Raw genomic sequence first — 20,921 nt, forward strand, 5'->3', positions numbered from 1 at the left:
CCCGATGGATTTAAGTTATTCAAAAAATCTTGCGGATATTGATGATAATTTTCACCTTCTATTGTGTCCAAGCTGAAATATTCGCAACTTTCTCCGGGGAAGTTGTACAGAAATTATGTATGAAAATTCGTAAAGTAACTATGTCTACGGGAATAACCAGCCTCGTTTCACGGACAGAAACAGCTCCGTTTCAGGGAATCCCTTTTCACCCCCACCCCCTACAAAGGAGCGGGGTAGGTTGGATGAAACCCCATTACAAACCATCTCAGGGGTCCCCACCATAACCCTGCCAAGTTTCATGCCCATCTGACCAGCCGTTTGGCCGTGATTGAATGACAGACAGACAGACAGACATTACGCCCATTATAGTATGATAATACATCAAGTATGTAAATATAAATGAGCTGACAAAAACCGGTATGTTTCACTACTAGTCTAATTGCTGGCATTCCTTCCACGAATAATTATTATTATTATCACAGTCCTCCAATTCGACTGGGTGGTATTTATAGTGTGGGGTTCCGGGTTGCATCCTGCCTCCTTAGGAGTCCATCACTTTTACGCCGTTTCTAGGATCACAACTCTTCTGACATGAGTCCTGAAGCTACTCAGCCTCTAGTTTTTCTAGATTCCTTTCAGGGATCTTGGGATCGTGCCTAGTGCTCTATGATTATGGGTACAATTTTCCCACGGCATATCCCCATATCCTTGTATTTCTATTTTCAGATCTTGATACTTACCCATTTTTTTCCCTCTCTTTCTCTTCAACTCTGGTGTTCCCATGGTATTGCGACATCAATGAATGATCTTTCTTCTTGACTTTGTCAATCAACGTCACGTCTGGTCTATTTGCACGTATCACCCTATCTGTTCTGATACCATTCCACTATTCCACTATTCCTGCGCTGTATCTGATTACTGGCACTGCCCATGTGTTTATGGCTTTTATAATTTTTCCGGCGTTGAGTTTTGACTTCAGTATCGCCTTGAGTCTCTGCATATATTCTTTCATGATCGTGTCCTTTCATTTATTGGTGTTTTTTATATCCCTCCTTCCATTATTCCAGGTATTTGATCCTGTCTCATCTATGTGTTTGATGTGCTCCCAATCTGTAGCTTTATCCCTTCAGTCCTTGTTACTTTGCCGTTTTTGTATGTTGACTAAGGGCGCATTTTTTCTATTCAAACTCCATCCTGATGTCCCAGATACAATCCTTACAGTCTGGATTAGGGTATCTATTTCCTTGATGCTCTTACCATACAGCTTGATGCGTCCATGAACATCAGATGGTTGATTCTGTTGCCTCTTTTTCTTGAGTTGGTACCCGGCATCCCATCTTCTGTAGTACTTTTGTCATGGGAATCAATGGATACTACGAAGAGTAGTGGGGACAGTGAGTCGCCCTGGAAGACCCTCTCCCTGATAATAACCTCTTGCTAGTCTTATTCCAGAGCTTGTAAAGTATGTATCCAGTTGCGCAATGCATTTTGAGGAAGCGATGGTGTTTTTCCTCTGCCCCATATATTTTCAGGCATTCTATTAGCCATGTGTGTGGTACATTTCGAAGGCTCTTATAGTCCATCCATGCCATGCTTAGGTTGGTTTTCCTTCTCCTGCTGCTATTATATTATTATTATTATTATTATTATTTATTATTATTATTATATTATTATCTCAAACATGTTTTGTTAAAGATGATGGCAGCATCAGTGGAATTGATTTTATATATGGTCTTTTCAATTCTTCATTATTATCTCTTCTCATCAGGGCTGATATTTGCTAATAGCTGGCCGATGTTCATATCTTGGTTAAGAAATGTTATCTGATAATACTAATTACTGATATGATAACAAAAGTGGTTAACAAATCTCAGTCTACGGGCGTACGGAATTCCCCCAACGTTTCCAACCGTATCATCGGTTCATTTTCAAGGAAAGGTGAGCGTGAACTGATTGGAATGGGGTCGTTCGGCGGTATTTATTGTGTCCCAGGTGCTCTGTCTGATGAGCTCTGCGTTTTCATTGCCTGAACAGAGGATTAAGTCCCTAAGTCAAGCCGTCTTGCAGAGGTGGAAGCTCGCACTGCTCTTCGCATGCGGACGCTGGAGACTGGGAGCGTAGTATTGGGTAGGGGCACTTGATTGGTCCGTTCGATCGGCTCTATGGTGCTGGCGGGAGGAACGACCCCATTCCAATCAGTTCACGCTCACCTTTCCTTGAAAATGAACCGATGATACGGTTGGAAACGTTGGAATTCCGTTACGCCCTTAGACTAAGATTTGTTAACCACTTTTGTTATCATATCAATAAGTTAGTATTTTCAGAAAACATTTCTTTAACCAAGATATGAACATCGGCCAGCTATTAGCAAATATCAGCCCTGATGAGTAGAGAATAATAAGAAGAATTGAAAAGACCATATATAAAATCAATTCCACTGATGCTGCCATCATCTTTAACAAAATATTGTTATTATTATTATTATTTTCAGAGTCAGCTGTTTATTAAATGCCAACATGTTTCGGCCATTTCTCTGGCCATCATCTGGACGTTGCAACTTGCAAGGGACCTTCTGGATGGGCATCGTTGCTGTTGTTGTTTTAGATTTAGTTGGCCTTATGCCAGCACGGGCTCTTGCTCATAGAGCAGCCCGTAATAAAGGGCATCGTTGACGGATCAGCTTTCATAGTAGGGGTGGGCGTGGTCAGATCCGGGGTCGACTTATGATTGGCTGCCTGGGGGGATTTTTCTTCTCGGCCAGTCCCTTACGACAGCTCCTGATTGGCTGTTGATAAGCCAATGACTGGGCTGGAAACTCTCTCAGTCTCTCTCGAGAGTTCACATAGGCAGGATGCATGTTCCACCTCTCCTGAAAGACGTATACCTCAGGATAGGTGGAACATAGATCCTACGCAAGTGACCTCTCTCGAGAGACTGGGTGTTTCCAGCCCAGTGATTGGCTTATCAACAGCCAATCAGGAGCGTCGTAAGGGACTGGCCTATGCGTCAAATGCACGGCTGATGTGAATCTACTATACTCGTTAGGGAGAACCTATTCATATTGAACAAGCCCATCATCAAAGGGGTCCATTGAGTCGAAATTCAAGCTTCCGTAGAATATTTAGGTGTTTCTTAGGAAGAAGTAAGAGGAAGTAAGAGAAATTAAAGGGAAATACAGAAAGAAGAGATACCACTTATTAAAAAAAATAAATAAATAAACGAATTTTCTTACAAGACCATCGTTTCCACTTTCATCATGAACATAATCATGACCATCTCGACCATTTCATGTCATTAGAACGACTGCCCTATTAATATCGGAATTCAGACAACAACGCAAACATCGAATTTATGATTACGATCAAATTCAGCCCATCACGACCCTGTGATTCAGCAACGCCACCTCCCCAACCTGTTTCTTTCGGCGAAAGTCTTGACCTATTTCTAGATCCTACCCCCAAAACCCCCATTTGGGAATGACAGGCAAGATCCTTGCCGCCTGATATTCAGATCTAGCAGCCTTTTAAAACGATCCCATTCTCTCAACATACTTGGCAGTTCTGCATGAAGTAATGCAAATGATTTGCTGTATTTCACTTGGAAGTATAAAATCCAAAGCGGAGAATTTTCCTCTCTGCTTTGGATTCGCATTTTCCTCTTTATAGGCTCGAGCTCATGTCTAGCTTTTATGCTCTCGCTTCTTCCAGTATTCCAGTATTATCCGCGGAATTGGAATTCGGAGTAATGACTCTCAGGTTACCACTTATTCAGTCTCTCCCAAAAACAGAAGAAGTGGGTGCCACCACTTTTGTGCTGACGTTATTCACAGTCATGAAACTTTATTTGCTAACTTCTATTCTCCTTTCACCTCATTACATTTTTCTCTATTTATTCATTCATTCATTTATTTTTTTCTTACTTTAATAAGTAAGATCTCTTTCCGTATTTCCCTTTGGCTCCTCTTACTTCTTCCTAATGAACACCTTAATATTCTTTGGAAGCCTGAATTTCAAGTCAGTAGGCCCTTTGGTGATCTTGTTCCATATGAATAGGGTTCATTTTCTAAATAATATAATAATAATAATAACATAGATATAAGAAGCATATGGGATATGTCGATGGAAATTGTACCCATAATCACAGGAACACTGAGGAACAATCCCAAGATCCCTGAAAAGGAACCTGGAAAAACTAGATGCCGAAGTAGCCCCAGGACTCACGCAGAAGAGTGTGATCCTAGAAACAGCGCTTTTAGTGAGAAAAGTGATGGACTCCTAAGGAGGCAGGATGCAACCCGGAACCCCGTGCTATAAAAACCACCCAGTCGAATTGGATGACTTGATAGACACCAAATAATAATAATAATAATAATAATAATAATATAATAATAATAATAATAATAATAAGCTGTTTATCCATTTCCTAGACTCGTATGAGGTTTCCTTCACGTTTAAGTAGACTTGTGAGGAAAGACAGTCGATCAAAGCTCGCAAAGACAGAAATAAGTATTTTCTAAGGAAAATACATCCAAGAAGTTCCTTTGTCGAAGCTTCGCTTGTGGAAGAAGAAGAAGAAGAAGAAGAAGAAGAAGAAGAAGAAGAAGAAGAAGAAGAAGAAGAAGAAGAAGGAAGGAATCGCTTGAACAGGCACCAAAAGGCGGAACATTTTTCAAAAATTTTTCAAAGGCGCCGAGTAAGACTTATCGATAGAGAATTCACGTTACTGCTCTATCAGTCAAATCTCCTTAAAGGATTATAGCAAATCTACAGAGAGAGGAAGACCTGTCGATGGCTATTCCGCGAAGACTTCAAAGACTTGAAAGCTTTAAAAAGAAGGAGAAAAATAGAAACCGAAAAAGACGCACACTCAAAAGACCGTCGGGAATTGTTCCAATAATTCTTAACGATTTCCTTCCTGATTTCTCTGCTTTCCCTCTGTGCCTTTGTCTCTTTTTTTTTGTATTTCTTCCAGTTTTCTCTGCTCTTCAACTGTACAGTTCATCGTTGCCAATTTAGTGGAGCTTCACACATACGCCGATGCATTTACAAACTGTTTCCATGAATTCTAGTTGTCATAGTAATGCAATAATGATAAAATTGCTCTCATATGTATATATACTACAAATAGATACGCTAATTTCACTATTTTCCCTGGTTTTGTGTAAGTTTTATACCCAGTTTGGAGGGTAAACACATACCAATTGGCAACACTGGTACAGTTGCTTCAAAGTATTCCTTTACCCCCTGGTATGGTAACACCGCAATTCTGCGTATGAAAGCCTATTTGCTTGTAACGATGGACATGAATGGTCGAGCTATTGGTATGCCAATGCTCATATCTTTTTAAACACTGCTGTAGGCAATATGTTAAAATACCAATAATATTTCACAATACAAATGAAATAAGCTATCGTTTAATAGAAAAATAGTATAGTAAAAGTTAAGTATATCTTAGTTTTACCAGCCCGAAGGATTAGATATTTTTACGTGGCAGGAACCAATTGGTCACCTAGCAACGGGACCTACAGTTTATTGTGGGATCCGAACCACATTATATCGAGAAATGAATTTCTATCACCAGAAATAAATTCCTCGACTGGCCAAGAGCCTGGAAACCTCATCGACTGGCCAAGAGTCTGGAAACCTCATCGACTGGCCAAGAGTCTGGAAACCTCATCGACGGCCAAGAGTCTGGAAACCTCATCGACTAGCCAAGAGTCTGGAAACCTCATCGACAGGCCAAGAGTCTGGAAACCTCATCGACAGGCCAAGAGTCTGGAAACCTCATCGACTGGCCAAGAGTCTGGAAACCTCATCGACTGGCCAAGAGTCTGGAAACCTCATTCGACGATAGCCAAGAGTCTGGAAACCTCATCGACTGGCCAAGAGTCTGGAAACCTCATCGACTGGCCAAGAGTCTGGAAACCTCATCGACTAGCCAAGAGTCTGGAAACCTCATCGACTGGCCAAGAGTCTGGAAACCTCATCGACTAGCCAGGAGTCTGGAAACCTCATCGACTAGCCAAGAGTCTGGAAACCTCATCGACTAGCCAAGAGTTTGGAAACCTCATCGACTGGCCAAGAGTCTGAAAACATCGACTGGCCAAGAGTCTGGAAACCTCATCGACTGGCCAAGAGTTTGGAAACCTCATCGACTAGCCAAGAGTCTGGAAACCTCATCGACTAACCAAGAGTTTGGAAACCTCATCGACTAGCCAAGAGTCTGGAAACCTCATCGACAGGCCAAGAGTTTGGAAACCTCATCGACTAGCCAAAGGAGATCGTGGAAACCTCATCAGACTAGCAAGAGTTTGGAAAACCTCATCGACAGGCCAAGAGGTCTGGAAACCTAATCGACTGCAAGAGTTGGAAACCTCATGACAGGCCAAGAGTCCTGGAAACCTCATCGAGGCCAAGAGTCGGAAACGCATCGCTAGGCCAACGAGTCTGGAAACCTCATCGACGGCCAAGAGTCTGGAAAACCTCATCGGCTAGCCAAGAGTCGAAACTCATCGACAGGCCAAGAGTCTGGAAACCTCATCGACTAGCCAAGAGTTTGGAAACCTCATCGACTAGCCAAGAGTCTGGAAACCTCATCGACAGGCCAAGAATCTGGAAACCTCATCGACTAGCCAAGAGTCTGGAAACCTCATCGACAGGCCAAGAGCTGGCATGGCTGAAATATCCATCGGACTCATATACTGGTATATATATACATTATATATATACATATATATATATATATATATATATATATATATATATATATATACACCTCTACTAGGAGTCTGGGACAATGCAGTGTTGCAGCAATTTCATCTGGCCCCGTGTTGACACGAGGCAAATGAGGTCATCTCCATGCATTCACATGGAGGACGTTCTTTACAAACGCTGAAGCGGCGAGTGGGGACAAAATGGAACGCCTCTTTTCTGCAGCAAAGTTCATTGCATGGCACTCAATGATTTTCCTTTTTATTGCACACGTCCTCTCTCCTCTCTCTCTCCTCTCTCTCTCTCTCTCTCTCTCTCTCTCTCTCTAAACACACAGACACAGTCGCAAACAGATATGTATTGAATTCTCTCTCTCTCTCTCTCTCTCTCTCTCTCTCTCTCTCTCTCTCTAACACAGTCGCAGATATGTATTAAATGAAGGAGAAAACACGCAAACCATCATAGTGATGAATGCGCAGGGTTTAGTTACGAGTAACTCAAAAAGAAAATAGAGTACTTAGAAGAACTAACCCAAAATGAAAAAGAAAATAGATATAATGAATATAAGTGAAACCTGGTATTCCCCAAGAGACTGGGAATGATGATCAAATAAAAGGGTTCCAAACTTATAGATCAGATAGAAAAAAATAGGAATCAAGGGGAAACCGCAATATATGGGAAAGACAAAAAACAAGGAAAAATATATGAGAAATATAGTAACTCAGAAGTGAACTAATAGCGGTAGAATTTGAATCTGAAAAATTGATGAACATAGTAATATATAGACCTCCTAATACAAAGGAGTTTGACTATAATTGAAAAATTGATGATATATGTAGAAATCACAAGGACTGGACTATTCTCCTATCTGGTGACTTCAACTTTCCTTTCGTAGAATGGAAAGACGAATAGGAGATTGTGGTTGTACTTATACATATAAAAAAGAGAGTAATAGTAGTGCAGAAGATAAGAGGCAAATTGAAAAGCTATTAGATATGCTACTAGAATACAACATTCAACAAAATAAATCACCTGCCAACAAGAAAGGAAAATACTTTAGACCTAGTATTTGTGAACGAGATGAATTATGTTAAAGAAATAATAGTTTATAATGCGAGTATTCAGAACCATAATGTCATAGAATTAACAGTTCATTCCAAAGCAAGTGAAAATAGAGATAAGCAAGAAATGAAGTGGGAAGGATATGGAAAATACAACTTCTACAGTAAAAAATATAAAATGGTCAGAAATTAATGAAGAATTAAACAAGATTGGGATAACTTTTCGTAAGTGATGACATAAGGGTAAATACGGAGATATTATATAAAATATTGGAGAAAAATAGTGGGAAAAATATATACCGAAGAAGAAAAGTAAACATCATTCATGCATACCAAGAGACAGAAGGATCTTGTTCCAGAAAATCAGACAGTGGAAAAAAGGTCTTGCAAAAGAAAAGAAAAAAAAAAATGCATGGAAAGTTATAGAACTAAAAAGTAAGATAGAAAATGCAGAACAAAAGATTATACAATCAAAAGAAAATGAAAAACGGGACTTGGAAGAAAAAACCCCTATTAAATATCAAGCAAAACCCCAAACTATTATACTCATATGCGAAGAAGATGAATAAAAGAAGAATAGAAATAGGCCCTCTGAGAATTGAAGGGAGATTAACGAATGAAAAAAAGGAAATTTGCAACATACTGGCAGAAGATATAAGAGAGAATTCACCCCTAGAATAGATAATGAAGATAATGATATAGAAGTAAGGGATGAAAATAGTGAATATTTAGCTGACATAGATATTAATGAAGCTGATATTGTGCAGGCTATTAATGAAATTAAAAATGGAGCTGCTGCAGGGCCTGATGGAATTCCTGCTATTTTGTTAAAGAAAGTAGTTCATTCTATCGCAAAGCCACTTGCAATATTATTAAGACAAAGTGTAGATACAGGCAAGATATATGATGAGCACAAATTAGCATATATTACCCCTACTTTCAAAAGTGGATCAAGACTAGAGGCAAGTAATTATAGGCCTGTGAGTCTAACATCACATATTATGAAAGTGTATGAAAGAAAGGGTAATGAAGAAAAATATTATGAAACATTTAATAAAAAATAATTTGTTTAATAAAGGACAAACATGGTTTCGTACCCGGAAAAAGTACACAAACCCAACTGTTAGTCCACCGTGAGAACATATTCAAAAATATGAAAAGCGGAAATGAAACAGATGTGGTTTATTTAGACTTTGCAAAAGCTTTTGATAAAGTAGACCATAATATATTAGCGAAGAAAATTAGAAAACACAAATTCGTGGATAAAGTAGGAAGATGGTTAAAAGAATTTTTACACAACAGAAAACAGATAGTTATTGCAAACGACGAGAAATCGGATGAAGCCAAGGTAATATCCGGTGTGCCGCAAGGTACGGTGTTAGCTGCAATACTGTTTGTTATTATGATTGAAGACATAGACAATAATGTTAAGGATTCGGTAGTGAGTAGTTTCGCAGATGACACAAGAATAAGTAGAGAAATTACTTGTGATGAAGATAGGAACGCTCTACAAAGAGACCTTAACTTAAAGTATATGATTGGGCAGAGGTAAATAGGATGGTATTTAACTCTGATAAATTTGAATCAATAAATTATGGAGACAGAGAAAGAAAGCTATATGCATATAAGGGACCTAATAATGAGACCATCACAAATAAGGAAGCAGTTAAAGACCTTGGTGTGATGATGAATAGGAACATGTTATGCATGATCAAATAGCAACTCTGTTGGCAAAATGTAAAGCAAAAATGGGAATGTTGTTACGGCACTTCAAAACAAGAAAAGCTGAACACATGATTATGCTTTATAAAACATATGTTCGTAGTCCACTTGAATATTGCAATATGATATGGTACCCACACTATCAAAAGGATATTGCACAAATAGAGAGTGTACAAAGGTCCTTTACAGCTAGAATAGAAGAAGTTAAGGACCTAGACTACTGGGAAAGACTACATTCTTAAAATTATATAGTCTAGAAAGGAGAAGAGAACGCTACATGATAATTCAGGCATGGAAACAGATAGAAGGAATAGCAGAAAATATCATGGAACTAAAAATATCAGAAAGAGCAAGCAGAGGTAGATTAATAGTGCCCAAAACTATACCAGGAAAAATAAGGAAAGCACACAGGACATTAATCCACTACGCACCAGCATCGATAATGCAGCGTCTATTCAATGCGTTGCCAGCTCATCTGAGGAATATATCAGGAGTGAGCGTAGATGTGTTTAAGAATAAGCTCGACAAATATCTAAACTGCATCCCAGACCATCCAAGATTGGAAGATGCAAAATATACCGGAAGATGTACTAGCAACTCTCTGGTAGACATTAGAGGTGCCTCGCACTGAGGGACCTGGGGCAACCCGAACAAGATGTAAGGTCTGTAAGGTAAGGTTCTCTCTCTCTCCTCTCTCTCTCTCTCTCTCTCTCACACACACACAAAAACAATCGCAAACAGATATGTACTATTGAATTCAATTGAATATAGAATTTAGGCCAAAGGCACAAGCACTGGGACCTATAAGGTCATTCAGCGCTAAAACGGAAATCGACAATAAAAGGTTTGCACTATGAATCAATTGTTAGGAGAGGGTGGATAGCAAGATGGAAGAAAGAGAATATGAAAGGAGGTACAGTAAAAGGAACGATAGGGGTTGCTTGCAGCTGGGGGCCTTCGAGGGCACGCTGCAAAGAACCTTAAGGAATGCGTACAGTGCACCGCATGAGGTGCACTGACGGCACTAACCCCCCACCCCCTTACGGGAAATATGTATTGAAAAGGTATTCATAAGTTTCGATGTCGTTGTGTTTGTGACAATGCTGTGTATTTAATTAGTATTTTTGTTTTAAAAATCATGTCTCCTTTCGTGCTCTCTTTCTCTCCTTGTCACGTACACACAAACACACATATACACACAAATACACATACACACACGAACACACAGATGCACAATCAATGTCTGTAAGTCTTGGTGTCGGTACATCTTGCACAGTGATTATGTCACCCTGCCTGTTCTCTCTCTCTCTCTCTCTCTCTCTCTCTCTCTCTCTCTCTCTCTCTCCTGTTTATTAGGTGACAATGAGGCTTAAGCACCTCGCTACGAGAGACCAGCCCCCAAAATTAATTACGTCCTATATAGGCCTACCTTAGTTGCCTGTATGATCATAACTTTTATAAACATATGTCTGAATGCATGTCACGCCAGAAATACAAAATAAATGAATAAACAAATATATACATATATATATATATATATATATATGTGTGTGTGTGTGTGTGTGTATTATATATATATATATATATATATAGAGAGAGAGAGAGAGAGAGAGAGAAGAGAGAGAGAGAGAGAGAGAGAGAGAGAGAGAAACCACAATGAAAATAAATTTAATGTATGTACATCAACACTGTAAATGATGTTCTGACATCGAAACTTTTAGATATTCAGTGTGCAATCCTTGTGTGAGAGAGAGAGAGAGAGAGAGAGAGAGAGAGAGAGAGAGAGAGAGAAGAGCAGCAGCACAGCAGCAGCAGCAGTCCAAATTATTGTGTGGAGTGCGCGAAATAAAATTTTGTGCTTATTCGAGAAGTTTGGAAACTTTCAAATTAAGGATTAAGGAGAGAGAGAGAGAGAGAGAGAGAGAGAGAGAGAGAGAGAGAGAGAGAGAGAGGCAGTAGTAGTAGTAAAGGAATATAAATTTATAAAGTAAAGACTACTAATTAGACATACGTAAACAAGTTTTCGCTGAAATTTTCAATACATAAATGTGAGAGAGAGAGAGAGAGAGAGAGAGAGAGAGAGAGAGAATTATAAACAAAAATAAACAAAGATATGCAAAGGAAACGACAACATTCGCTCTGTATGAATACCTGCCTCACGGCATCAGAAAACGAAGCATCCCCCCCAACCGCCCCCAGGTCACGTGAATGCCACGGAAGGAGACGAGCTTCATTTGTCCTTTTGCAAACACGAACTCAGGTGCAATTGCAAGGGAGGCGCAATGCCAGGCGGTTTGCCGTGTCTCCTTGTACATTCATGGGACGAAATGTCCAAATCCTCATTAGGGATTTCTGATGTCCCCGAGTGAGAAATGTTTCGATGTCGTTTCGACGTCCAAATCATCATTAGGGATTCCTCTTCCCCCTGACTGAGAAATGTTTCGACGTCCAAATCATCGTTAAGGATATTTCTGATGGAAGGAAGGGATTATAGTTTTGGGCCAAAGGCCAAGCGCTGGGACCTATGAGGTCATTGTGCACTGTAAAGAAAACTGACAGTAGGTAGGTTTGAAAGGTGTAACAGGAGGAAAACCTCAAAGCAGTTGCACTATTAAATAATTGTTAGGAGAGGGTGAAAGAAATATGAATGGAGGTACAGTAAAATGAATGACAGGGACGCTGCAAAGAACCTTTAGCATGCCTACAGTGTACCCAGTGAGGTGCACTGACGGCGCTAACCCTGCTACGGTGCAGGATTTCTCATGACAATGACTGAGAAATATTTTGCCAATGAATAGCTTTTGGTATAGGTGCAAATCCTTGAAAATGAAACAAATCTCGTATAACGTCTAACACATTCAGGATAATGACACACACCGTGATTATCCAAGAATCGTCACTAAACTTGTCAACGTATTCTATCGCGACCTTTTTTCTTTTCACTATTTTTCTTCTGGTACTGAATTCTCAGTAATAGTATGGACGCCGTTTTCAGATTAACTTTTAAACAATCGTCCATTCTGATTCGCCTATCTGCTGTTACAGATCTAAACAGACTATAGTAGATTCACATCCATCAACCGTGCATCTGATGTCTAGGCCAGTCCCTTACGACGCTCCTGATTGGCTGTTGATAAGCCAATCACAGGGCTGGAAACCCTGACAGTATCTCTCGAGAGTCCACAAAGGCAGGATGTAGTATGTTCCACCTCTCCTGATGGATACGTCTTTCAAAAGTATCCATCAGGAGAGATGGAACATACATCCTGCCTATGTGAACTCTCAATCAGGAGCGTCGTAAGGGACTGACCTAGACATCAGATGCGCGGTTGATGTGAATCTGCTATAGTAGAAAATGTCGCCTAGACAAAACTATCAGCCAGCAGATATTATATATTTGCTGCACACACTGCCCCCGCCCCCCGCCCCCCCACCAACGACTCCCACACCCAAACAGATACCTATTCGTCTCATACATTTATCCATTACTATGCGAACATCCGTTTCGAAAAACATGATGGGGAAAGAAGTAAACAAATGTGAACATTCACCCAAAAATCATACAAAACATGATTTGAGAATGTGACGCCACAAATCCTGACCACAAAGTTAATTACAATACGACAGGCCTACATACAAATCATCGCCCACGGAGAAGATATAATTCTAAACGTCTTGAAATGCAAAAAATAATAAATATGTGAAATAAAAGGAAAATCTTGAGAAAACTCTATAGAGAAAGAACATCGAACAACAGGCTGCTATATACAATAAAAAAAGAGACAGAGGGTACGGCGCATATGGAGTTTGAATATAGAATTTAGGGCAAAGGCTAAGCACTGGGACCTATGAGGTCATTCAGCGCTGAAAAGAAAATTGACAGAAATAGGTCTGAAAGGCGTAACAGGAGGAAAACCTCTCAAAGCAGCTGCACTATGAATCAAGTGTTTGGAGAGGGTTAAGGAAAGCAAGATGGAAGAAAAAGAATATAAAAGGAGGTACAGTAAAAGGAACGAAAGTGGTTGCAGCTAGAGGTGCCCAAGGCACGCTGCAAAAACCTTAAGTAATGCCTACAGTGCACCGCATGAGGTCCACTGTCGGCTATACCCCCCTACGGGAGGCGCAGATGCCACTTTTCAAAGCTTTCTCCCAACTCCCTTTGGAAGATATGAGAAAAACGTACCAAAGTCACAACAGATACGTTTGAACCAAAAAATAATTGTTTTTTCATTGCAATAAATATTTTCTATAATAAATTACACCTACAGCTGTTGCCAAAAGACACTCTGTTAATTTTTTTTGAAACGCAGTTAACTTGAAAATTCTGAAGTTACAACTGTAACAATTAAAATTTTAATGATGATGATAATAATACCGGCAATGACGACGAACCCTGCTTGATCTGGACCTGAGATCCTGTTTTAATAAAATAAAAGATCACCTTCAGCATTTTTATAATTTTTAGAAATTCCCAATATGAATATTGGCCAGTTACTCAGAAACATCGCTGAGCCTGAGAAGCGAATTGTAAGAAAAATAGAAAAAAACCATATATAAAATCAATTCGCTTAATTCTGCCATTCTTTTTAACAGCATTTGCCCAAAAGAGGGTCTTCTACCAAGATGATGATGATGATAATAATAATAATAATAATAATAATAACAATAATAATTAATAATAATAATAACAATAACAATAATAATTAATATAATAATAACAATAATAAATAATAATAATAATATACTAATAATAATAATAATAGGAAAAGTGATGGACTCCTAAGGAAGGAAGCAGGATGCAACCCGGAACCCCACACTATGAAAACCACCCAGTCGAATAAGATGACTGTGATAGACCAAAAAAACATGAAAATAAATCAATAAAATAATACCACATTACGCAGAAATACTTGGAAATGATTACGACAGTAAATACGATAGAACTCACGAAATATTTGACTTTCCGTAATATCCAACATCATACATTATTCAACGAATAAATTAACAGAAAATATAAATTCGAAGCAAAACTAACGGCGAAGCAGTATCACAAAACGAAGACAATTTCTTTCCGGAATAATCACCTGCTATTTTCAGCTGGCTTCACTTCCCCTCCTAATGGCAAGGAAAACTTAGAGAGATTAACTCTGCAAACTGCTCCTCCCTTGATAAGCTTCCCTTTCGTGTGAAATATTTGTAAATTAGCCAGTTCCATCGCCTTCAGCCACTGAGCATGTAGGGAGATGAAGATGATTCATTCTTCCTGTGAATTTCAACTTTACGATGTCAAGGTGATGATATAGTTTTCATTTCCTATTATTATTATTATTATTATTATTATTATTATTATTATTATTATTATTATTATTATTATAATTCCATTTATCTATCTATTTATATATCTTTCCAACATATATACGATATATATATATATATATATATATATATATATATATATATATATATATATATTAAGCACGAGTCTAACTCTCACTTCTGAACACGGGTGGCCATTCAAAACGTCCCTGGCGATTGGGGACTTGACTACACCTGGCCCCCCCATCCCCAAAACCCCCCGACCCCCTTGTCAAAAAGTCACCTCCCACCTCCCGCGGTGACTTTCAGTCAAAACGTCGGACGAAAATATCAATACAAAGTCGTGCTAGATACAAATTGGGAGAGAAACAGACAGACACAGAGATAGAGAGAGAGAGAGAGAAGGGGGGGGAGGTATGGAATTGATATATATTGGAATTTTGTGGTTTTCTGACGAATTAAATAATAGAACACAGGAAATACTCACATTACAAACCGTGCCAAAACGCAAACACATATGATTATTTCATCATACATTCTCCACATACGTATCATATACTGTGAACAAATTTAAACTCGTCATACGAGAAGACTTTACCTACTTTTGTCTATAACTTTCATACCCTTTCCTATCAGCCATTAAGTTTTTGATTAAGGAAGCACTGAAGCACGAGAGAGAGAGAGAGAGAGAGAGAGAGAGAGAGCACAGTTTCAAAGGTCCCGTCCTATCCATCCGTCAAATACGAGAAGACCAACCTTGCTCGCTAGCTCCGTCAGGAAAAAGCGCGGGAAAAAAAAGGCGGGAAGAAGAAGACCAACGTTGCTCTCAATCCGTCAGCGTTGACAGAGAAATGAAGAACGTTTTGCGCTTCGTTCTTCACCCGCCCCCCCCCCGCCCCCCCCCCCCTCCACCCCCCCCCCCCCCCCACACACACACCAACAAAACGAAAAGACGAATCGCTTTTGTAATTCCCCCTGCGTTTTCTAATCTCACTTCTTGTCGTTTAAGGGCGTTTTCTCTTGTTTTTTTTCTTTTTTTCTTACCCAATGCAATGTCATTGTTAAGTCTTCATACATATTGCTATACTTTCAAGGAATTATTGGTGCCTACATGTTACAGGGAATATGTGAAATCAGGGATTTCACGAGAACCTTAGGGATTAGGTGAGATCATGGATTTCATTTAGAAACATTTGAACCCCAAGGGCTAGTACTAAGCACGGTGAAACAGTGATTCCTCTATAAACTGTTTCGCCGTGTTTGGTACTAGCCCCTGGGGGATCTAATGCACTTATGGACATTTGATCTCCCAGGGGATAGTACTAAACACGGCGAAATACATTTGACTCCCCAGGGGCTAGTACTAAACAAGGCGAAACAGTTTAGATGATAAGATGAATCACTGTTTCGCCGTGTTTAGTACTAGCCATCTGGGGAGTTAAACGTATTTGGTACTAGCCCCTTGGGAGTCAAATGTATTTGGCCGTGGTTATTACTAGCCCTCAGGGTTCAAATGTCCCCAAGCGAATTGGTCATTCCACACATTCCCTAGGGATTTCGCCAAATCCCTGACTTCACGTATCCACTGTAACGTATATGGACAGACTGATAACAAAGAATATTGGTATTTAATTGTAAGTGAATAACATTAAATAATTTGGTACAATTTCATGAGAACAAATGACAAAAAGCGGTGACAATACAAAGAGAGAGAGAGAGAGAGAGCTAGCTCATTAAAAACATCATCATGAAAATGCAAGAGGAGGGTAACTACTATTCCATCTCGTGCTGCCCTCTGGATAAGCATATAAATAAAGAGCGGGGCGCACTGTGAACGCATATAGACGACCTTATTCCTCCTAACGTAAACACGAGAGAGAGATGAAATGGCAACACTGCAATATTGCCAAATTCCGAAGTGTTTATTTCTCATGTCTTCACTTTGCATTGAAGGAATTGTGTTCAAATTTGTAAACATTTGTCAGGCTAGTCATATTTGTGATTAAAATGACCTACTTAATGTAGTATACACTACATATATACTTGTGTATGGATATAATATGTAATGTATGTATGTATAAACTGAAAAGGTCGAAGTTGCTATTTCACGAATCACATGTGTTCTATATTCTTTTAAAACGTCAAAATAAGACATGATAAAGAAAAAAATTAACCTCAAATAAACTGCAAATGATTCTTTTTATCCAAGAAATATATCTGTCACTTCCTCCAAAAATGAATCATCTTTTTATAAGTTAAATGAGTTTCTAACGAAAAAAAGTTAAGTATATCTTAGTTTAACCAGACCACCAAGCTGATTAACAGCTCTCCTATGGATGGCCCGAAGGATTAGATATTTTCACGTAGCTAGGAACCAATTGATTATTTAGCCACGAGACCTACCGCTTATTGTGTGATCCGAACCACATCAGCTCGAGAAATGAATTTCTAATCACCAGAAATACATTACTCTGGCTCTTCATTTGCGGCAGTGGGGAGGGAACTCGGGCTACCAGATTGACAGGCGAGTACGGGTCCCACTCGTCCAGTGAGGAACTTGCGAGGCACCGAACCATCGTGCCTAAATTATGAGACAATTTGGGAATAACTGGATATTAATGTCTTTAATATCTCGCTCACTATAGTAGATTCACATCAACCGTACATTTGATGTCTAGGCCAGTCCCTTACGACGCTCCTGATTGGCTGTTGATAAGCCAATCACAGGGCTGGAAACTCTGTCTCTCTCGAGAGTTCACATAGGGAGGATATATGATGCACCTCTCCTGAAATGAAGCTTACCCATGTGAACTCTCAACAGAGACTGAGAGTTTCCAGCCCTGTGACTGGCTTATCAACAGCCAATCAGGAGCGTCGTAAGGGACTGGCCTAGACATCAGATGCACGGTTGATGTGAATCTACTATAGCATGAATGCCCACGTGGTAAAAATCATCGTTTGTGTACAGATTATCCCAGCGAATTTCTAAAAACGAAACCCGGAAAATAAAATCCTTTGAGAACATGCAAATGACAGTGAGGCTGCAATGGCGAAGGGGAAGATGAACTGGGAGACGGTAGAAAAATGCTCTCTTTTACAGAGAACCGACTTTTCTTCGGGAAGATCTCTACGCTAAGAGAAGCAGTGACCCCTCTCGTTAACGAGGAGATCCTCTTGAAAAAGGGGATTACGAAGAGAGCTGAAAAGGACCTCAAAGAAGGAAGGAAAAAGAACATTTTCTCTCGGAGGAGGAGGGGGAAAAGGAGGTGGAGGAGGAGGAGGAGGAGGGTGAATAGAAAGGGGGCGTTCTGTACACAACTATCAGAGAAGGGGCAGTCCTACAGAGGGCGCTATTTTTCTAATTATTCTCCCGCAACTGCGAGAGACTTGGGAGGGAGATGTTGATGATGATGATGATGAGCAGTTCAGAAGTCTTTTATTCCACGAGGAAAACTCATGTGAGCGTATTCTTTAATGTTCTTTTCGTGTGTGTGGAGAGAGAGAGAGAGACAGGGATGGAGACGTTGAAGAGAAGTCAAAAGTCTTGATTCCTCCTCAAAGAGTCTCATGTGCGCGTATTCTTCTTTTGCGTGTGTATGTGTGTGTGTGTGTGTGTCTGTACATTCAAAAGATTTCCCCTTTATAAAACTATATAATGCCCGCTCATTAGATGTTCAAGTATGAACTTTGTGGTGCTATTAAGCACATGAACTTATAGTACATTCGTATTACACGCTCGTTGCATAATGAAATGTGCATTCTGTCGCGCTATTGCTATGAGAAATCAAAGATCCACAGTTAGATTTTGAAGATATTCGAAAGTGCGCATTTCAGAACGAATCCTCAAAGCGCCGGTTTGCTAAATGGCATCTACCAAACTGCTAATAAACATTATGGTAAGATAGCCTCTGATAAGTTTTTACTTGGCATAAGAAAAGCGGCAAAATCTGAAGAAAAAAACAATAAACATGTCGGTACAAAGTTCATTATGAATGTTGCCGAGAGAGAATCGTTAGATAAAGTAAATACACAGGTGATAAAAATAAAAAAACAACTCATAAACAAGCTTAGCGATCCTTTCCCTCTGTCCCATTTCCCTTTAATATCCGCTATCAGATCTCAAAACCCTCTGAGGCTAGAGGGCTGCAAATTGGTATGTTGATCATCCACCCTTCAGTCATCAAACGTACCAAATTGCAGCCCTCTAGCCTTAGTAGTTTTGATTTTATTTAATGTTAAAGTTAGCCATGATCGTGCGTCTGGTAATTCAACAACACAGGCGGCCACAGCGGGCTGACAGTTGCATGGCCTTGCTAATATACTATAGAAGCTGTACAGAAAACTATTTCTCCGACGCAGTTTGTGCTTTTTTTTTTTTTATTATTATTTCCGCTATACCTTTCTTTAGTAATAAGACAAATTTTTTTAATCAATTTCTATTTTTTGTAGCTAACAAACCTTCAGTCTTAACAATGGGATAATATTCTAGAAGTAGACACCTTGGTTCCGCATATGTTCAACTGGTGTTCTATAGGATACTTAAAAAATCTCCCCCCTAAAAGAGCAGCTGTTAGTAAATCCTGTCGTGGAACCCTCTCCGAATACTGAACAGGGGACATAAGCATAATCTATGAAAGTAAATTCATTCCTTTATGTATATTTATAGGCCTCTCACAGCCTTGTTTCAAAAGGTTTCGGAAACTTCATGAATAAATAAATAGTAAGACTTCGCAGTTCACAGGTTCAACCTGATGTACTACTACAAGAGTCTCTCTCTCTCTCTCTCTCTCTCTCTCTCATCTCTCTCTTCTCTCTCTCTCTCTCTCTCGTGAATTTCTCGATAGGCTTCTAAATGCTGAGAAATTTTTAGAGATTTCCAAAGCTCATGAATAAGTAAATTCTTTCATTTCACAGTCCACAGGATTTGGACTGCTGTGTCACACATTCTCTCTCTCTCTCTCTCTCTCTCTCTCTCTCTCTCTCTCTCTCTCTCTCGCGTGAATTTCCTGGTACGGTTCTAAATGCTGAGAAAATTTGATAGATTTCCACAGCTCATGAATAAGCAAATACTTTCATTTCACAGCCCACAGGATTTGGACTGCTGTGTTACACATCTCTCTCTCTCTCTCTCTCTCTCTCTCTCTCTCTCTCTCGTGAATTTCTTGATTCAGTTCTAAATGCTGAGGTAATGTGGGAGATTTCCAAAGTTCATGAATAAGTGAATAAGCAAATAGTTTCATTTCACAGTCCAAAGGCTTTGGACTGCTGTGTTACGCATTCTCTCTCTCTCTCTCTCTCTCTCTCTCTCTCTCTCTCTCTCTCTCAAACAAACACACACACACACACACACACACACACACAGCTTTCCAACGAAAACCCGTCTCTCAGTTTTTATCACAATGACGAAGGACAAAAGTGGCGTTCACCGTGTCTCTTTTTGAGCGTATAAATACGTAGCGAACTGAGAACCATTACTCCAACTCCCAACTCATTTGGTACGTTCGAGTAACCGGGTGAATAATAATAATAATAATAATAATAATAATAATAATAATAATAATAAAGTCAAGAGTGAGGGAAATATAGCCAGTAACTACAGGCCTATCACCTGCCTACCAATAATGTGGAAGTTACTAACAGGTATCATCAGTGAAAGGCTATACAACTACCTAGAGGAGACAAACACCATCCTCCACCAACAGAAAGGCTGCAGAAGATATGTAGGGGCACAAAAGACCGCTCCTGACTAGACAAAATGGTAATGAAGAACAGTAAGAGAAGGAAAACCAAACCTAAGCATGGCACGGATTGACTATAAGAAAGCCTTCGACATGATACCACACACATTGCTAATAGAATGCCTGAAAATATATGGGACGGAGGAAAACACCCTCAGCTTCCTCAAAAATACAATGCGCAACTGGAATACAATACTTACAAGCTCTGGAATAAGACTAGCAGAGGTTAATATCAGGAGAGGGATCTTCCAGGGCTACTCACTGTCCCCACTACTCTTCGTAGTAGTCATGATTCCCATGACAAAAGTACTGCAGAAGATGAATGCTGGATACCAACTTAAGAAAAGAGGCAACAGAATTAACCATCTCATGTT

This window comes from Macrobrachium nipponense, chromosome 3, assembly GCF_015104395.2.
Source record: "Macrobrachium nipponense isolate FS-2020 chromosome 3, ASM1510439v2, whole genome shotgun sequence".
In the NCBI taxonomy this organism is placed as follows: domain Eukaryota; kingdom Metazoa; phylum Arthropoda; class Malacostraca; order Decapoda; family Palaemonidae; genus Macrobrachium; species Macrobrachium nipponense.